At 42.5% G+C, this 16667-nt stretch overlaps 1 protein-coding gene across 3 annotated transcripts in view; it reads right to left on the bottom strand.

The window, feature by feature from the left end:
* The window catches only part of RALY (RALY heterogeneous nuclear ribonucleoprotein), a 355194-nt gene extending 340504 nt beyond the window's left edge, over positions 1–14690 (bottom strand). For 2 of the 3 annotated variants that reach the window (XM_054981416.1, XM_054981413.1), the window contains exon 1: positions 14404–14690. The gene's annotated coding sequence lies outside the window, so the exon portion shown is untranslated. Of the gene's footprint in view, positions 1–12437; positions 12491–14403 lie in introns of all 3 variants that reach the window. The other variant, XM_054981415.1, reaches the window with a different exon arrangement.
* Positions 14691–16667: the final 1977 nt, after the last annotated feature.

Raw genomic sequence — 16667 nt, 5'->3', positions numbered from 1 at the left:
TATTGTTTATTGAACATCCCGGCCATTGATCATATTGACACTCTGTAATCCACCTTGGGCCTCCATGAGAAAGGCAGACTATAAATAACGTAAATAAAATAAATTATTCCCATTTTTTTTTGTCACCCTAAAGAACAGGACCTTGGAGGTTTTTTTTTTTAATTAATTAATAAATAAATGACCACACCTACTTAAAAACAGACTGGCATTCATCTCATTTGCTTTCCTGGTACCTGGAATTTGATCATTTGTTGTTATCCCCATTCATTCTCCTTACCTGAATGAACATAATGAATTGGTATTTTTCACTTTGCTTTTCATTTGTTTAAAAATGAATGCCTATCCCTAGCAAGCAGGTTAACACACAAGTCAATAGAGAAGACAGAGTGAAGCAGCCTTTCTCCCTTACTCGTCTTATTTTTGAGGATCAAAAGGAATGAGATTCTGGAAATTGGTGATTATCACTGCCATCCTCAACATAGTTACACCCATCTAAGCATAACTCTACTTTGAATTGCACAGTAAATCTCCCAAGGAATAGGAGAGATAATCGGATCAGGACTGTAAGTCTAGGAAAGCAGCACCGAACCCTTCCCTCCAGTATTCATAATGTAAATACTCTCCAAAAGCGCTATTTGCCCAATAGAAAACATACTGGTATCAGTTTTTCTTGTTGGTAAAAATAGCAACTTCAAGGAGTGATTTATATCAGGAAAACTGGGTGGGTGTGAACGCCACAGATGTGATCGTTTGAAACTCTTAAAGAACTGGAAGCTACAGCTCTGAGCACAGATGACTAGTGTCTTGTTCCAGTTTGACCCAAATGCCCTTTTTCGCACAAACTGCACTCAGAGGAGTGAATGGTGTAGGTACCAAATCAGTTATCACTATAATGATAAAATAATAAAGAGTCCAGTAACATCTTTAAGACTAACCAACTTTATCGTAGCATAAGCTTTTGAGAGCCACAGCTCTCTTCATAAGATGCATGGAGGGTATGAAGAAACTGGCCAGAGATATATAGGTGGTGAGGGGAGGGGGGAGAGGGTGCAGGGAGTAAGGGTTGTGTAAATGTAAGTAAGTTACAAGAAGTCATGAAAGAGGTGGAATGCACAATCCAGGCTGGGTGTTACCCCCTTTCCTCCATGGCAGAATCTGAACAGAATAACTGAAAGCAGTTACTTTTGGTAATGAGATAACTATTCATAGTCTCTATTCAATCCAAGTCTGATTGAACCAAATTTAGATATGAATTCCAATTCAGCAGCTTCCCGTTGGATTCTGTTTTTGAAAGGCTTCTGTTGAACTACAGTGACCTTTAAGTCCTTGATGGAATGTCCTAGTAGACTGAAGTGTTCTCCCACTGGTTTCTGGATGTTGCCATTTTGCTGTCACTATAATGATAACAATTTTAAAAATGTTTTTATTTATGTCATTCATTGTCCACCTTTCTCAAGGAGAATTACACGGTGTGAGGCAGTACAGTCGAATTCAAAGACATTTCAATAAACAATGTAATAGGACAAATTTGCAATGATTTAAAGCCAGCAGAAATCCAATACAGAGTTGAAGCAATGCTGAAACAGAGCATAACCAATCCTGACATATTAAACATGTAAACTATCCAGTAGGATCATTCTTACAGCGACAGGCAGAACACAGAAGTCTATAGTCATCCCTTTACTTATGCATCTCTCTTCCATACAGCCCTCCTAACCGAGTAAAAGGCCCTCTTGAATAATTCAGTTTTGCATAGCTTGTGGAAAGCCAGGAGAATGGGAACTGTCCTGACCTCTTCAAGTAGGCTGTTCCATAAGGTGGGGACCACCAAAGAGAATGCATGTGTACTGGCAGCCATTGATTTTGCCCATGTGGAAGGTGGCACCTGCAGAAGGTCTTGTTCAGATGAGTGAAGCTGCCATGGTGGAACAGATGGAGAGAGGTAGTCCCATAAACACGCTAGGCCAAGGCTGTGAAAAGCTTTGTATGTGACAGCCAATACCTTGAACTGCATATGGTAACTGATAGGCAGCCAATGAGGTGACTGAAGAATGGGAATAAGATTCATGCTCCTCCTAGCTTCCAATAATAACTGAGCTGCAGCATTCTGCACCAACTGGAGTCTCTGAGTTAATTTAGAGGGAAGACCTAAGTACAGTGCTTTACAGTAGTCAAGTCTTGTCATTACCATGACATGGATCCAGGTGGTCAGATTGGCCATGTTGATGTAGGGGGCTATCTTCTAGGCTAGACTGAGTTTATAGAAAGCATTTTTTACAGCTGCCTTAACTTGCTTTTCTAGGCTCTTAATTGATTCTGGAAGTCCAATGAACTCCATCAAAAGTGGGCAGTACAACGTCCTTCAAGATCTCTGCTTCTCAATCAGTATCAGTTCAGTCTTGTCTGGGCTCAGTTTCAATTTGTTTGCTTTCAGCCATTTGACGACAGCTGTCAGGCAGCAATTCAAGATCTCTACTGAATTCCGTCATGATGTGGATAGTGAGATATAGAGCTGGGTGATATCTGCATATTGATAGCATCCAATTCTATAGCTACGGATGAGTTTTCCTAAAGGCTTTACAGAGAGGTTGAATAACATGGGGGATAAGATTGCACCCTGTAGAACTCAAAAAAGATACTTCCCACTCTTGATATACCTGGTCTCCAATAGTAACCCTTTTAGTCCATTCCATGAGAAACAATTTGTACCAGTCTGAGGCATATCCCTTGATACTCACTTCTGCCTCCAAACACTTCTGCAAGATGGAACAATCTACTGTATTGAATGCTGCAGATAGATCCAGGAGGAGCCACAAAGCAAGGCCTTTGTCTACATTCAGGCAGAAATCATCAACTCGAGCCACCAGAGCTCTTTGTCCCATAACCTGGCCTAGATAAAGACCGAAAAGGGTCCAAAGCACCAGAATTATCCAAAAAGACCTGAAGTTGGTCAGCTGCTGATCTCTCAGTCACTTTACCAGAAATGGCAGATTAGAGACAAAGTGCAGAAATTCCTAGTGTGTGTTCAGAACACATGCTGTGTTAGGAAATATTGAGTTGGATTCAAGCAGCTTTTTCACTCAATAATGTCCAATTACTTTCCTTACTAAACTACTCTGCACCACATGGCTTTTGTATATGTAGGTTCCATGGCTTCCAATGAAAGCATCAGCACATGGCAAAGTGGGGCAGCTGCCAGGGCCCATGGGGTCTGGTGGGCCCCACTACTGCTGACTGCCTACTCACACATCTCTTCTGATGCCTGCATTCGCACACTTCCACTGCCTGCTTGTGAGTGCTTTGTCACCTCTGCTTCCAGCTGCCTAGTTCTGCTCCGAGAAGGATGCATGGGTGACATGCAAAACATCGGCATTCCTTGTGGTCATGGCAGTGGCACTCCTAGCTGCACCCAGCATGTCTACACCAGCAGACAGTACACAACAGAGTAGTGTATAGACCCTGTCCCTATCAATACATCTCTTTGAGCTACTTCTTACAACATAGGCCTATGATCTGGGTAGAAAGCCCTTCTGAATAATTCAGTTTTGCATAGCACTCCTCAAGGTCATTTGCTTCTGTAGGCAAAGAGGTAAGAATGCTCAGCAAAAGGAGATCAGGACATTATATAATTTTTATTACATGTTATGGTTGGGTGAAGCCGTCTATCTTAGTGGGCTCAGAAATTGTTGGATTGTGGAGCTTGCATAGCAGGGTGTGGATCAGCATTGCTCTCTCACGACTAGTGGGTGCCCATTATTCCTTCTCAGCCTTTAAAGTAAACCAGTGTTTATAAAAACACTGCATATGTCTGCTGCTTTCTCCCCAAAGAAATCTTACCATGCAAGGAATATTCTGATCCTATCTCCCCTATTTGGAGAATGGAAGGCAAAGCATTATTGATAAGTTTCCTTGGGGGCACTTATTGCTTGGGCCTGTAGTATATTTCTTCTATTAAGAGTGAACAGCAGCAGAATGCATATTGGTTACATGGGGAATCTTGCCTGTCTCTCACCAACACTTAGCACCTGAAACAACACGTGCATTTTTCAGCAGGAACACAACCTAGCTAGTTTCAAATCCCTTACAAGATCAGCAAGTCCAGAGCAGAATTCAATATGATCTTGAAATCTATCCTCCTCCTCTTTTAATTTCTCTTCCTTTTATTTCCCTTCATGCCAAAATGACTTCTTCTGCTGTAGTTTAAGAATATTGTTGGTGGGCGTTATAAAACACCAATACAATGCATGTATCTCAAGGAACAGGGAGTCCAAAAGAGACGGAGTGGGGAGAATGCACTGCAGGCATAAAAGGCATCTATGTGAAAGGTCAGAGCTAGTAAATAGACTTGACAGATTCAAATGTCAACAATCATGGGCCCTGTGGACTTGTGGTACCTGTGCTGTAGGATTCTACAGTCCTGTAGGATTCTGAACGCCAGCTCTAAATATACTTTTTATATAGGGGTATGCAGCAAAAAGAAAGAAAGAAAGAGAAAGAAAAAGAGAGAAAGAGAAAGAAAGGAGAAAAAGAGAGAGGAAAAGAAAAGGTAATATTAAATATACTTGGCCATTAATTCCCTCTGGGAAAAAATATCTGGGGGGCGGTGGAGGGGGCATTTTTCAAGCAAACTTCACCAAATGTGCTGGGAACCTAGTCCTGCCTGTTCACTAAAGAACCTCCAAGTTTCAGGAAGATTTGACCGAAGGGGTACAATTTTATGAGCCCCTGAACAAGTTGCCCCCAGCCACTCTCAGCTGTGTCTTATGGAGGAAACATTTCCAAGGCTTTCCAGGCAAAAAACCGTAAGTGAAGGGGCAACCCCTGGCCAAAAGGCACTTCTCAATGCAAGCTGAACCAACAAAGCCCACAAGAACCAAACTGAAGGGGGCCAACATCACACCAGACAATCCCACCATAATCAATATCAAATCAGAGAATCCCACCAGAACCAATGTCAAACAAGAGAATCTCAGCAGAACCAAACTGAAGCAAGGAAGGACACTGTTGCAAGCCCAAGAGAAACAATGTCACTCAAACCACCCAGGCAGGCAGAACCCAGGGCCAATGCAAGCACAACAGAGCCAACGCCAAACCACAGAACCCCAAAAGAACGAATGTCAAAAAACCAAATTGAAGCAAAAGACACTGTTGTTAGTTCAACAGATCAACAATCAACATCAAACTTTTACTAGACAAGCCTGGAAGGCCTGCAAACGGAAAGAGGGAACCTTTCTAGTTCACTCACCCCCCCTTCCTCTGGGAGGAAAAAGCTCAGGAAAGCCTTTGAATGTTGGGTGGGGGGAGAAAAGCGATTGCAAGAGCAGCCAGCCATCTTTAAAAAGGTTGTAGCTGTGTTTCCAGATAAGCATCAAAAGGAAGGATTGGGAGGGAGGCACTAAAACAAATGACAAGAATGCCCAGTGAAAACAATGAGAGGGGCATGAAGTCCTGTTGGGTATAACAGGAGCCACGAATGTCAATTAGCTTGCACTGGCTCCACTGAAATACATTATAGTACTGAAAAGTTGCAATGAAAATGTGGAAGGAGTTAGAAAATTGTATTCTGGGGCTGGAATGATGGCCCCAAGAGTAGAAAGGCAGTCCCTGAGACCAGCTAACTGCTCTGGGGCTGGAACTACAGCTATCTCAGTGGAATGATGATCCCAAACACAGTCATTCCAGCCCGAGTGGAATGCTAGCTGAACTGTAATGGATGTTAGCTCCTCTCAACCACGGGAGTTGCAGTCTATTTGATGTAATACAGGTGAGTTTGGGACCTGCTCACAAACTGCAAACAGCAAATAAAGTACCAAAAGCACCATGGCACATCTTTTTTACAGGTCACATTGGTTGATATTTATTTACTTTATTTTCACCCAAATGGGTATCTAAGGTGGTTTCAACATTCTCCCCCTTTCCATTTTACCTTCACAACAACCCTGTGAGGTGGGTTAAGCCGACAGTATGCAGAGGGTATCTGTAACTGACACTGAAAAGTACTCAAGCCTCTTACGAAATAGAGGAACGGTTGTCTGATTTATTCCCCAAAAAACAACCCTCTGTTATTACAAGCATGAAGGAACTGATCTTATTCCACAAGGCTGCAGAGGAAAAATGGCTAAAACTCAAGAGACTGTCAGTTTGCTGAATTTATTTTCAATGTATTTGCCACATGCCTGTGTTTTATTACAGCTTTAAGACGGCTCCCCGTGTTCAGAAGCAGTAGGGGAGCAGGGAGCAGCTTTGGCCTCTGATCCATGTTTGAACACTTGCTGGGCATCTGGTTGACCACTGTGGAAATCACAATGCTGGATTAGTTGGATTCAACTGGGCTCTTATTACGTTCTAGTTGAATTCCATTTTGAAAAGCATCATAGGGTGGCCTTTTCTAGAATACAAGATCAATTGCATCAGCGAAGTCTTGGTGTGGGGCAGGTGTGGTTACATGGGCCCATGGGCTCATCAAAGTTTTTGTTATCATGCTATATGCTAAGACATTTGAAAATCCACTCACTTCCCTTTCTGAGGATTTTTGTCCCCACTCCCAAGTTCAAATAATCAGAAGTTCTCTGAAGAGATCAGAATGCCTTTCCTTGAGCTCAAATGACTTGGTATCAAACCTCTAGAAACTGATGAAAAACAGATACTATGAAATGACTTCATCCAAATTTATGCTGCACGAAGGCATCACTGATCATCCTGACCCAAATATCCTGACCCAAATATAAATCTAAGCCATTTATAGTCAGAAAGGAACCTCATGATTATTGACTCAAACTTCTTGCACCAAGGCAAGATCGTATGCATCCAAGTACACCTGGCAGATTGACCCCAGTATCAGCAGAGGCCTGGAAAGAATAAAGCTCAAGATGAGGCCTTGTTATAAAGCTTCATATGGAGCATTGTGCCAGTTCTGGACACCATAGTTTAAGAATGATAGTAACAAACATGGAAGGATACAGTAGAGAGCCGCACAGTCTAGCAGACAAATCATACGAGGAAAAGCTGAAGGAACCGACTTCAGTTGTCTAAAAACAAAAGGAAAGATGGGGGAGGGAATACACTGACATGACAGCTTTCAAACATTTAAAAGGGTTTGGAACAAGGAGCAGAAACAGCTTCTCCTGTTTTCAACTGAGAGGAAGAAACCCACTCCAAATTGGCATTATTTTAAGGTGTAACAGCAGCACCAAAATGAATAAACTGTTACGGAATCTTCCCTGCAACATATTTTTGTTATCGTTCAAAATGAACAGCCAGTACAAAACAGAGCCAAAACTAAAGCTTTCTTTTGAGAAAATAAATTTAAATAAAAATAAATAAAAGTCTCAAACCCAGAACTTTGTCCCTTTCACCTCTGTTTCTAGAATACCAAGGATCCTGTTTGATAGGATAAATTCAGGTGATTAAAGCAAATAATTCATAAAACCCATCACTGACCAACCTGGCACGGTAGTCAAATTCTTTCCTATCCCAGTTCTAGTATTCAAGTGGTGAGGGGTTGCAGAGAGCTGTGCCAGACCACTGGCTTTCCTGCCCTGCCCTTCCTTCTGCCACATCCTGCCCCCTTCTTTGTTATGGTGGTGGCTTCTCCACCTTTCCTCCCTCCTTCTTTTCCTCCCCACCATGACTTCTCTGTTACTTGCCCCTCTCCTACATTTCACTTTCACTCTCCCCTTTCTTTCTCTTTCCAGCATCAGCATCTGCGAGGTCAAGAGGAGGTGAGGCCCACTCCCAGCACACAGACGCAACTTTGACAGTGGCTTTGGAAGCTACTGGTGATTAAGACAGACCCCAGTTATTGGTGGCGGCCCACCACTTGGGCCCTGGCTATTTTTCTTGATGGGAACATCCAACCACTGTACTTATCCTGTGAGGCCTTGGGGTGCTTGTAGCAGCAGAGGTCTCTGACCATCAGTGTTTTCTTGTAGGCCTGCCTCTACTCTTGTGTAGTGGTTAAGAGTGCAGGAATCTGGAGAACTGGGTTTGATTCCTCACTCCTCCACTTGAAGCCAGCTGGGTGATCTTGGGTTAGTCACAGCTTCTAGCTCTCTCAGCCCCACCTACCTCACAGGGTGTTTTGTTGTGGGGATAATAATGACATACTTTGTAAACTGCTCTGAGTGGCCATTAAGTTGTCCTGAAAGGCAGTATATAAATTGAACGTTGTTGTTGTTATCATTTTAAGTCCACCCCCCCCCACCCCCGCATCCCTTCCTCTTCCAGTGCATGGTGAGAATAGTTCTTTATGCTTGCACAGGGAACTGTGCTGCTTTTTTGGGGAAAGCCTCCTTTTTTAGTTTTCAGATTTTTGTGCAAACCTGGCGAGTGCCCTAAATTTGCAGAACCAACTGGTTTGTAGCCAAGTGCACCAGATGGGTGGATGCAGGTATCCACACTTTGGGCCACTTGATTATTAGACATGTGATGGTGGAAGCAAAAGTAACATGCCAGATCTCTCCCAAGTTTTAGCATCTTGCAATATATCCAGCTGTCCCATCAGCTATCCAAAGACGCAAAAAAAAATACTTTAGTTAAAAAAAAAAACCCACACCTTCAATGGCTACCTATTCCTAAGGGCATAATAAATTAAAAACAAAGCAAAAAAGAGATGCATACATGCATGCACACTCACAAATACTGAACTTTCCCATGCCTACTAAACTTTGGCTGCAGAATGAATATCCAAATAGGAAAGTTTCGCTGCTGACTAGGGAGAAATTATGGATTTTGATCTACCTATAGAGGGAAAGGGAGTTCCACAACTGGTTACCATTGATTAAGGTACCAGATTAAAATCCATTAATCAAACCTTTGGCTCAATTTCATATGTGTTCATCACTGGATGATTGCAACAATTGATAACTCACTTGTGTGAGATGTCTATCATAGATCAGACACCATCAACAGAGCTTTCATATCCTTGCACCTCCAATATAATACTTTTCAGTTGAGAGAGACCATTTTTACAATTGCAGTATGAGTCTCCAAACATTGAGATTCCGCAGAGTTGAGTATTAAATGACTTCATGTGTGAATCACCTTTGATCCAAGTCAGGTTTTAAAAGTAATACACACTACTCTGACCACCAGAAAGGTGACTACACTTCATCAAACTTCAAACTGACCATGGGAATAAGCAATTTTATGTTCAGATTTTTTTTAAAAAATCACTATTACAATTATTTACTCCTCCTTGGCTTATAGTATTGCTTTCTACCTCATGAAATATTTCCTCTGTAATCCCAGAGTCATTAGCAAAAGCTCAAAAATGTCAAGAAATTTCTCCTGAGCAAATCTTTGTACTACAGTAACCCAAATCCAGCATTGTGTAAAGTAGGCACAATTAAGTTTTCTTCGGGGATGCAGCAAGTGGAAACCTGACCTGCTAATTAAAACAGGCACTTCTGAGTCAAAGCCTTAGAGACTGCATTCTTCACCTGAATTTGTAAGGGTAAGGGTGTTAAATGCTTGAGAAGGAAGAAAATGGATAGAGCAAGCTATTCTTCCAAACAGCAATGTGTTCTTACACAACAGAGAGATCAGCTTAATCACAGATGACAACTTCTGGAAACCTTTGCTTTGATTTCATCCCTGGCATTTTTCTAGGCCAGCCTGAAAACAAAAGCTTTGTCTTCTTAAAATGCAATAGCCACTGGCATCCTTGACAAAAAAAAGGAAAAGTGACAGAACTTAGGTGGGGGGGGGGGGCGGACCTGTGCTTTTCAGCATTCTCCTAAAAGCTTCTCCCTACAATTTAGCTAGATTCAGATTATCCAGATCAGCATGAATTCTACAGATTAACCTACTCCTATAAATATAGGTACAAAAAGTATAGGTTTAGGATTACATTTTAACTACCTCATTACAGCTTTATGGGTCAGAAGAAAATCACTTGTTATTAACCCAAGACATTTTTGCCTAGCAAATTTTTATGAATTTGGAAAGCATTTGCTGTGGTAATATATCCCAATGCTACTTCCATTCAGCTCATTATTTCAGATCGCGCCACTTTCCTGCCCTCCCCCTCAACGCATGCATGCTTAGCAAAGCTGGATAAATGCAGCCTTTGCATTGCTAAATTATTGCCAGGCTATTTGCACTTATCTTCTGATGCATTCCCTTCAAAAATCAAACTACGGCTGTACAAGTTACATTTCTCCTGAGTTTCTGTAAGATGTAGAATAAGCTCCTACATACCAGGAGCTGTTGCTTGAGCTGGTATTATGTAGTGGAGCTCAGAACATGAGTATGAAACCTACAGTTGAAAAATTATTCTAGCCATGAATTCATTAGAAAACCATGCCAACATAAGGCTGATCACAAATAAAGGATCAGCCACAAAACTGCCCACTCCCACTCCCTACCCCCTTCCCACTTAGGCAACTCCCAGCCACCACTCAGGTTTATGTTGACACTGCTGATAACCATGGTTAACACCAACCAGATTATTTCATTGCTTTTCACCCATTTTTCTCTACTCAATGTGGACTCGAAGTAGAATCGAACTCATGAACCAACAGAAAACCATGAAATCCCTAAAAGTATTTGAACACATTACCCAACAACAAATCTGCCTGCCATCAACAGATTAATTAACAGGATGGGGGGGGGGTATAGCAGGTGGCAATGCCTCTGCTCTTGATGGAAACTGTTTCTCATCAGCAGATACTCACTCCCTTCTTCCAGCTTTGCATAGCAGGAGGGGTGGTGTAGGGGTTATGGAGGAAATACATGCAGCACTTTTAGAACATTCTATAGTGCCACCTGAATGCTAGGAGACACAATAATTTAAAGAGAGTCTGGCTATCAAGGAGCTACTACAGTTTTGCATCCAGAACCTATTTCCTTTGGCTTTATCTTTAAACTGAGTTCAAGGCCTGGAATTTCCACTTACTACTCTAATTTGGGACACAGATCACAGGTATTCTAGTCCTTTTATTGACTAAAGAAGACTAAACATCCACTTGGTGGTGGCAATGATTTCGGCTCTTCTCTTGGGAAGACTGAGTCACACTACTTTTCCTTTCAAATAATATGGATCTCCATCAACAGATTTTACATTCTATAAGTAAACTCTGACTTGAAGGCACCACACACACACACACAGAGGCCTGCAAACAAGATTTTAGCTTCTAAATACACACACCCCTCCAATTAGATAGCCTTTCCTTTGCTCCTCTGCGACTCACCCCATCCTTCCCAATAAAACTGATGCTCTAACTTTTCCTTTCTACTATCCTCAGGCTCTACCTCTCCCTACCCGCTTCCTCTTCCTCTTCCTTAGTGTGCATGCAGATACTCTTTTCTACTCCCTGGCAGATGATGAGATGGTTGGCAAGATTTCACAAGTCATACTAACAATGCATTCCTCTCAAATCGCTGCCTGTTCTGTGTCTTTTCAAGAGAAGTAAACCTTAGGAAACCCACTCTCTTTATTTCATAATTCCCTTGAAATCTGTTGACGACTTTATCTTGACAGTCAAAGCCCACATACACCCTCCATTGACATTCTACTTGCAACGGGAAGAATATTAGTCTGTGGTATGTGCTTCCCGAAGAAACACCTTACATTCCAATCAAGGCTAACTTTGCTCTTCAACAAAAAAAAGCTATAAATATGAATAATACCAGTGACAAGCTGCTATTGAGAGCAGGCAGCTTTTAAGAGACTCTAAAGAGCTCTATTCTGGCTCCATTATTGTGCTGTCTAGTTTTCCTCCTTACACAACACACAGTCCTTTACCATCTGAACAATTTTGCTTCCCAGAAGCCTTTTTTAAAAAGATACTAATGTCAAATCCACACAATGTAAGATTTTAGTTCTATGTGTCCTACAAGTACTCTCCAACAATCAAAAGTGTGGAATGCTCTTGATTTCAGTGGATAAGAGGGACACGTGCTTCACTCTCCCTCACTGAAATTAATGGGACTCATCTTTGACATAGGTTACATCTACATATTCAAAAAATTCTGCATAGAAGACTCTTTCCAAAGACACACACACATACAGCAGCACAACTCATCTGAAAGAGAAAAAAAGCTGTCAGGCATCACAGTGAAATTTAAAAATATGTAAAAACAGAAAGCCATCGTCTCAAAGTATTAGCTAAACAGCCAAGTCTGCAAGGTAGTTGAACTGGTTAACAGACTGGACTGCAAATATATAAACTTGGCCCTTAAGCTGTCTCTTCAACATCATCAGAGTTAACATGATTCTATGTGAAGCGAAGTTGGATTACACTCGACAAATCTGACATATATAGTAATGGATGCATGAGTCTACCTGCCTTTCACATATATAATATCCAACAATACCCTGCATTTTTGTTCCAGACTGCCTCCTTCCTAGGGGTTCCTGACATGTTTATGGGATTTCTGACATATGAATTTTAAAAGACGCCCCCCCCCCATATATGAAAAATAAAGAGAACTACCTGTTTTTGAAATGCAAGTGAAGTGAAGCTTCATTATGGCCCATTCAGGAAACCTATTAGAAATAAGACTTTTGCTAAGATTGGGAATCACTAAGATTTGGGAGCTCAGTGCAACTTTCCAAGAAGCAACCTTAAATCGTTTACATCTGGGAGCAGCAGCATATTGCTGTTTTAAACATTCCAGGGGAAAACCCCTCATGTATGTGAAGATGATCAATCTCTTTCATAGTGTTATCAATTGTATTCGCTATTGCAACGGAACGTAGATATTATGCAGGGACTGGGGTGTTGTGTTTGACTGGGAAATCCTGACTGAAATGTCTGTTCAGCTATGAAGCTCAGTGGATGGCTGGGGCAAGTCTTCCCCATTCTGCTTCATCTAATCACAGGTGGGTTGCAAAGCTAAAACGAAGCTCTATATTCCTTAGAGAAAGGGTAGAATATAAATTTGACAGATCACTTTTCCCCAAAGGATGTCTTTAAACAGAACAATCAGATCAGGTTTACAAAGCATAGAGGGTGTCCATTCTCTGCTTCAGACAAGAGACTGAGTCCTTTTTAAAGCACCCTGATTTACCCCATCTTTTCTTTTTTAAAAAAAGTGCCGATATATTGAAATGAGTAAGACCTGAACTGCTGGCCAGCATCTTCAAGCCGTGCCTAAGGAACCAGTAAGTGCAGTAGTTCTTATATTCACTGATTTAGATGGGAGAGCACAAGGTTCAAGCTACCACTCAGCTTACTGCACACAGCCTTGGGCAAATCACTTTCTCTCCATGGCAACTTTTTAGACCCAACTGAAGGTTCTCCTGAGGATACCGGAGAGCCGTAGCATGCTTTGTGAACTTAGATGCATGTCAGAAGTAATAAATGAGACCAAACACTTATTTTTGAAATAAAACTGAGCAACGAGGCAAGGCATGTGCTCAAGTTCTCTTTCAGCTTCCTACTCTCAAATCCCAGAAATGCAGTTTAGGGATTCTGGAACTTGATCATTCCAACACTATTTGGATAACACATGCAAGATAACTTAAAAACGATTACATTTTACAAGGGGAATAAAAGAGCATATCACCATCCTACAACAGTAGTCGACCATTTTTTAAAAAACCCACTCTCTTTGGGCATGACAGATAATCATATCTGTCAATAGCAGAAAGTCAACAAATGACACTTGCATTGTACACAGTGCTGACAGAAACTGTATTTTTTTAATTCAGTGTACTGCTTCCCTTATGGTAGGCTACAGGAAGAGCTTTATTTCACGCTTTGGAGTCTCTTAAGTTGCAAAAACTTTTTTCCCCCATCCTCTTGCCTATCTCTGTTGGAACAGCATCTCTGTTCTCTTTGCCCCTTCCAAGACTCACCACAGAACTTAAACCAAATGGAAAGTAATGATAGTACAAAACATATGAGAGATCCCCTTTGATTTGGGGAGGGGGTAAGGAAAATGGGGGAAAAAAGAAAGACAAGACATGCCTGTCAGAAATGCAATGTCTTTAGAAAAAAATCTTCCAAGAAAAGTATTACATCATTTGGCAGACTCAAGCACTAAAGGCTTTAACAACAAAGAAAGAGGAAGGGGGGCATTTAAAAGTTCAAAGACAAAAGCCACATAAACCAATTAAATATCTGGAAGGGGAAAAAAAGAGAAAATTTTCTAAAACAGAGCACAGGAGCGCATAAGTCACAGACCAGGGCTAAGTGTTTTAAAGCAAAAAAGAAAAAGAAAAAAAGAAGAGGATTAAGCAAAGGAAAAATTAGTTTGGCGGGCGGGGGAGGAAAGAGTCGAAAAAGGTTAAAATCAGTTGTTAGATCTCGCATTGCAAGTACAACAAACGAACAACAAAAAAGGTAAAGTGTCTCTAAAAAAAGAAGAAAAGAAATTCACACGTGTTTGGGAATGGAAAAGAATCAAAGAGGAAAAAGCAATCGCAGAAGAAGAAGAAGGGAAAAAAATACTCACCAATTAAGAAAATTTGCAGAAGTAAAAATTTCAAAGTAGTGAGTGAGAGACAGGGAAGGAGGGAAAGAGCGAGAGAGCCACCAAAGACAGAGAGAGTCAAGAGAGCAACAGCCGAAGCAGCAGCCGCTGCTCTCCCCAGCCAGAGCCCGACCGCAACTCTAGCGAGCGGCAAGCACACTGGCGACGCCGGAGAGTCCAGGGCAGACACCAAGAGTCATTCCAGCAGAACGCACCATTGCCACGAGCGAAGGGGGGAGAGAGAAGCGCGCAGAACTCGGCACGGCAGCCGCCCGGCCCCTGCGCGGAGAGGACAGGCTGGAGCTACCCCTGAAGATGCTAGAGGACGATTGGCTGGCGGCGCCTCGCGGGGCCGCGCCGACGAGCTGGGGCTGAGAAGCGTTCCCCGCCCCCGCCCCCCGTAACAGCGTCTTTGGAAAACTCCGCTCCTGTAGGAGGCGGCGGCGGGAAGGGGAGGCGGTGCAGGTTTATTTCAGAGCTAGCGGTGAGCGCCTCGCTGCTGCGAGCCTCCTTAAACAAGCGCTGTAATCGCCGTCTCTGCTCCCTGCCGGGTCCTCGTGCCTTTGCCGGGCGCGGGTCTAGGCCCGGGGCTTGGTGAATCAGGGCACCCGGGCAGCAGCGGGAAGGAAAGGATTCCGCGCGGTCGGCAGTTGCACGCTGCTTGGCCGTGATGCCCGGGTGAACGAGGGCAGAGCCTTTAAAAAAGCGATCCATCTTCTGACGTGCCACGAATGCCGTCAAGAGCGCGGGATCACGTTTGTTGGCATTTTATGAGTGCTTAGCTGGTTAGGAGGGGGAAAGGCAGATAGGCTGGAGAGAGGACTGAGGATCGGACCCAGACCGTTTGAGCTCTTGCTCCTAGGCAGCATTCATTCCATGAGGATAGGTGATATGAAGAAAACGCACAGAGGAAATCTTTGGGGGTGAGGGGGAGTTGTAAGTCTGCAGCCCTGCCCCCTTATGAGATTAGATTTGAACAAGCAGCCCTCCCAGGCCAGAGCTGATTCTGTTAGTCATGGTGGGTCAAGACAGAGGGGACCAGCGTTTCAAATGTGTCTTACTAGCTGCCAACCCTAGAGAATCTGTGGAGGAAGTGAACATTCTTGGTTCTTTCATTCCTAAGGGCGCCACTATTATTCCAGATATACACTCCGTTTGTTATGATCCCAAGCTATGGGAGACCCCTCAAAAGTTCAACCCGAATCAGTTTTTGGACAAGGATGGACATTATGTGGATAAATAAGATTTTTTGCTCTTTGGTGCCCGTGTGTGTCTAGGGAAAGAGTTGGCAAAGATGGAGCTCTTTATATTCCTCGCCAATCTGTTGAGAGCATTCACCTTCAAGCTGCCAGAAGGAGTGAAAGAAGTCAACACAGAACCTGTGCTTGGGTTGACAGTGCCTCCCCACCATTATAAACTCTGTGCTATTTCTCGCCTCAGGAATTCATGATCCATAACAATAATTAGAGCAGCTTATTTCTTTAAAAAAAACTTTTCTCCATTTAAATTCCATCCAATATTCAGCTAAAATTTGCTCATTTTGCTGTCCCAGAGTTTCCCCTTTTCCCATTACTGTTTATCTGCCATCATGCCCAGAGAAAGAATTCAGGCAGATCTAATCAGTCACTATCCCCTAAGAAATACCATTTTCCCTAATCTGTTGTGTAGACACAAGAGCTCTGTAAAGAGTTCTGGCAATGTATCAAAGTAGTAGGCCTTTCAAAGACAAAGGGGAGCCTGCTTGTTAAATAAATTCTTGGGTTATTTTAAAAAAAAAAAGATAGAGGGGACCAGTTGCCAGCAATCCAAGTGTGAACCATTATTGTGAGAGCTTATGCATGCCACCTCCTAATAAGGCATTAACAACAACCAGCTGCAAAAACTTTATGCATTATTATGTCCGTTATCAGTAATATTAAGTAGTATAGTTTCATTAAGCAGCCTGAATAGCCCAGGATGCGAAGCAGGTTCAGCTATGGTCAGTACTTGGATGGGAGACCATGGAGAAAGACTAGGGTTACTATGCAGATGAAAGCAATGGTGAACCACCTCTGCTCATCTCTTGCCTTGAAATCCCTGCGAGGGGGGTCATCATAAGTCAGTTGCAACTTAAGGGCACTTGATAATTAATTATACTTTCAGTTATGCAAATACACTTTCCTACACTGGATTTCTTGCTCTGAATTTTGGTGTAGTTTGGCACTGTAATTATGAAAGGATGCAGGCCCTTGCTCTAGATTGTCCAG

Source organism: Eublepharis macularius, chromosome 5 (assembly GCF_028583425.1).
Source record: "Eublepharis macularius isolate TG4126 chromosome 5, MPM_Emac_v1.0, whole genome shotgun sequence".
In the NCBI taxonomy this organism is placed as follows: Eukaryota; Metazoa; Chordata; class Lepidosauria; order Squamata; family Eublepharidae; genus Eublepharis; species Eublepharis macularius.
Note: the sequence above shows the minus strand (reverse complement) of the source record. Positions and strands in the feature narration are given on the sequence as shown.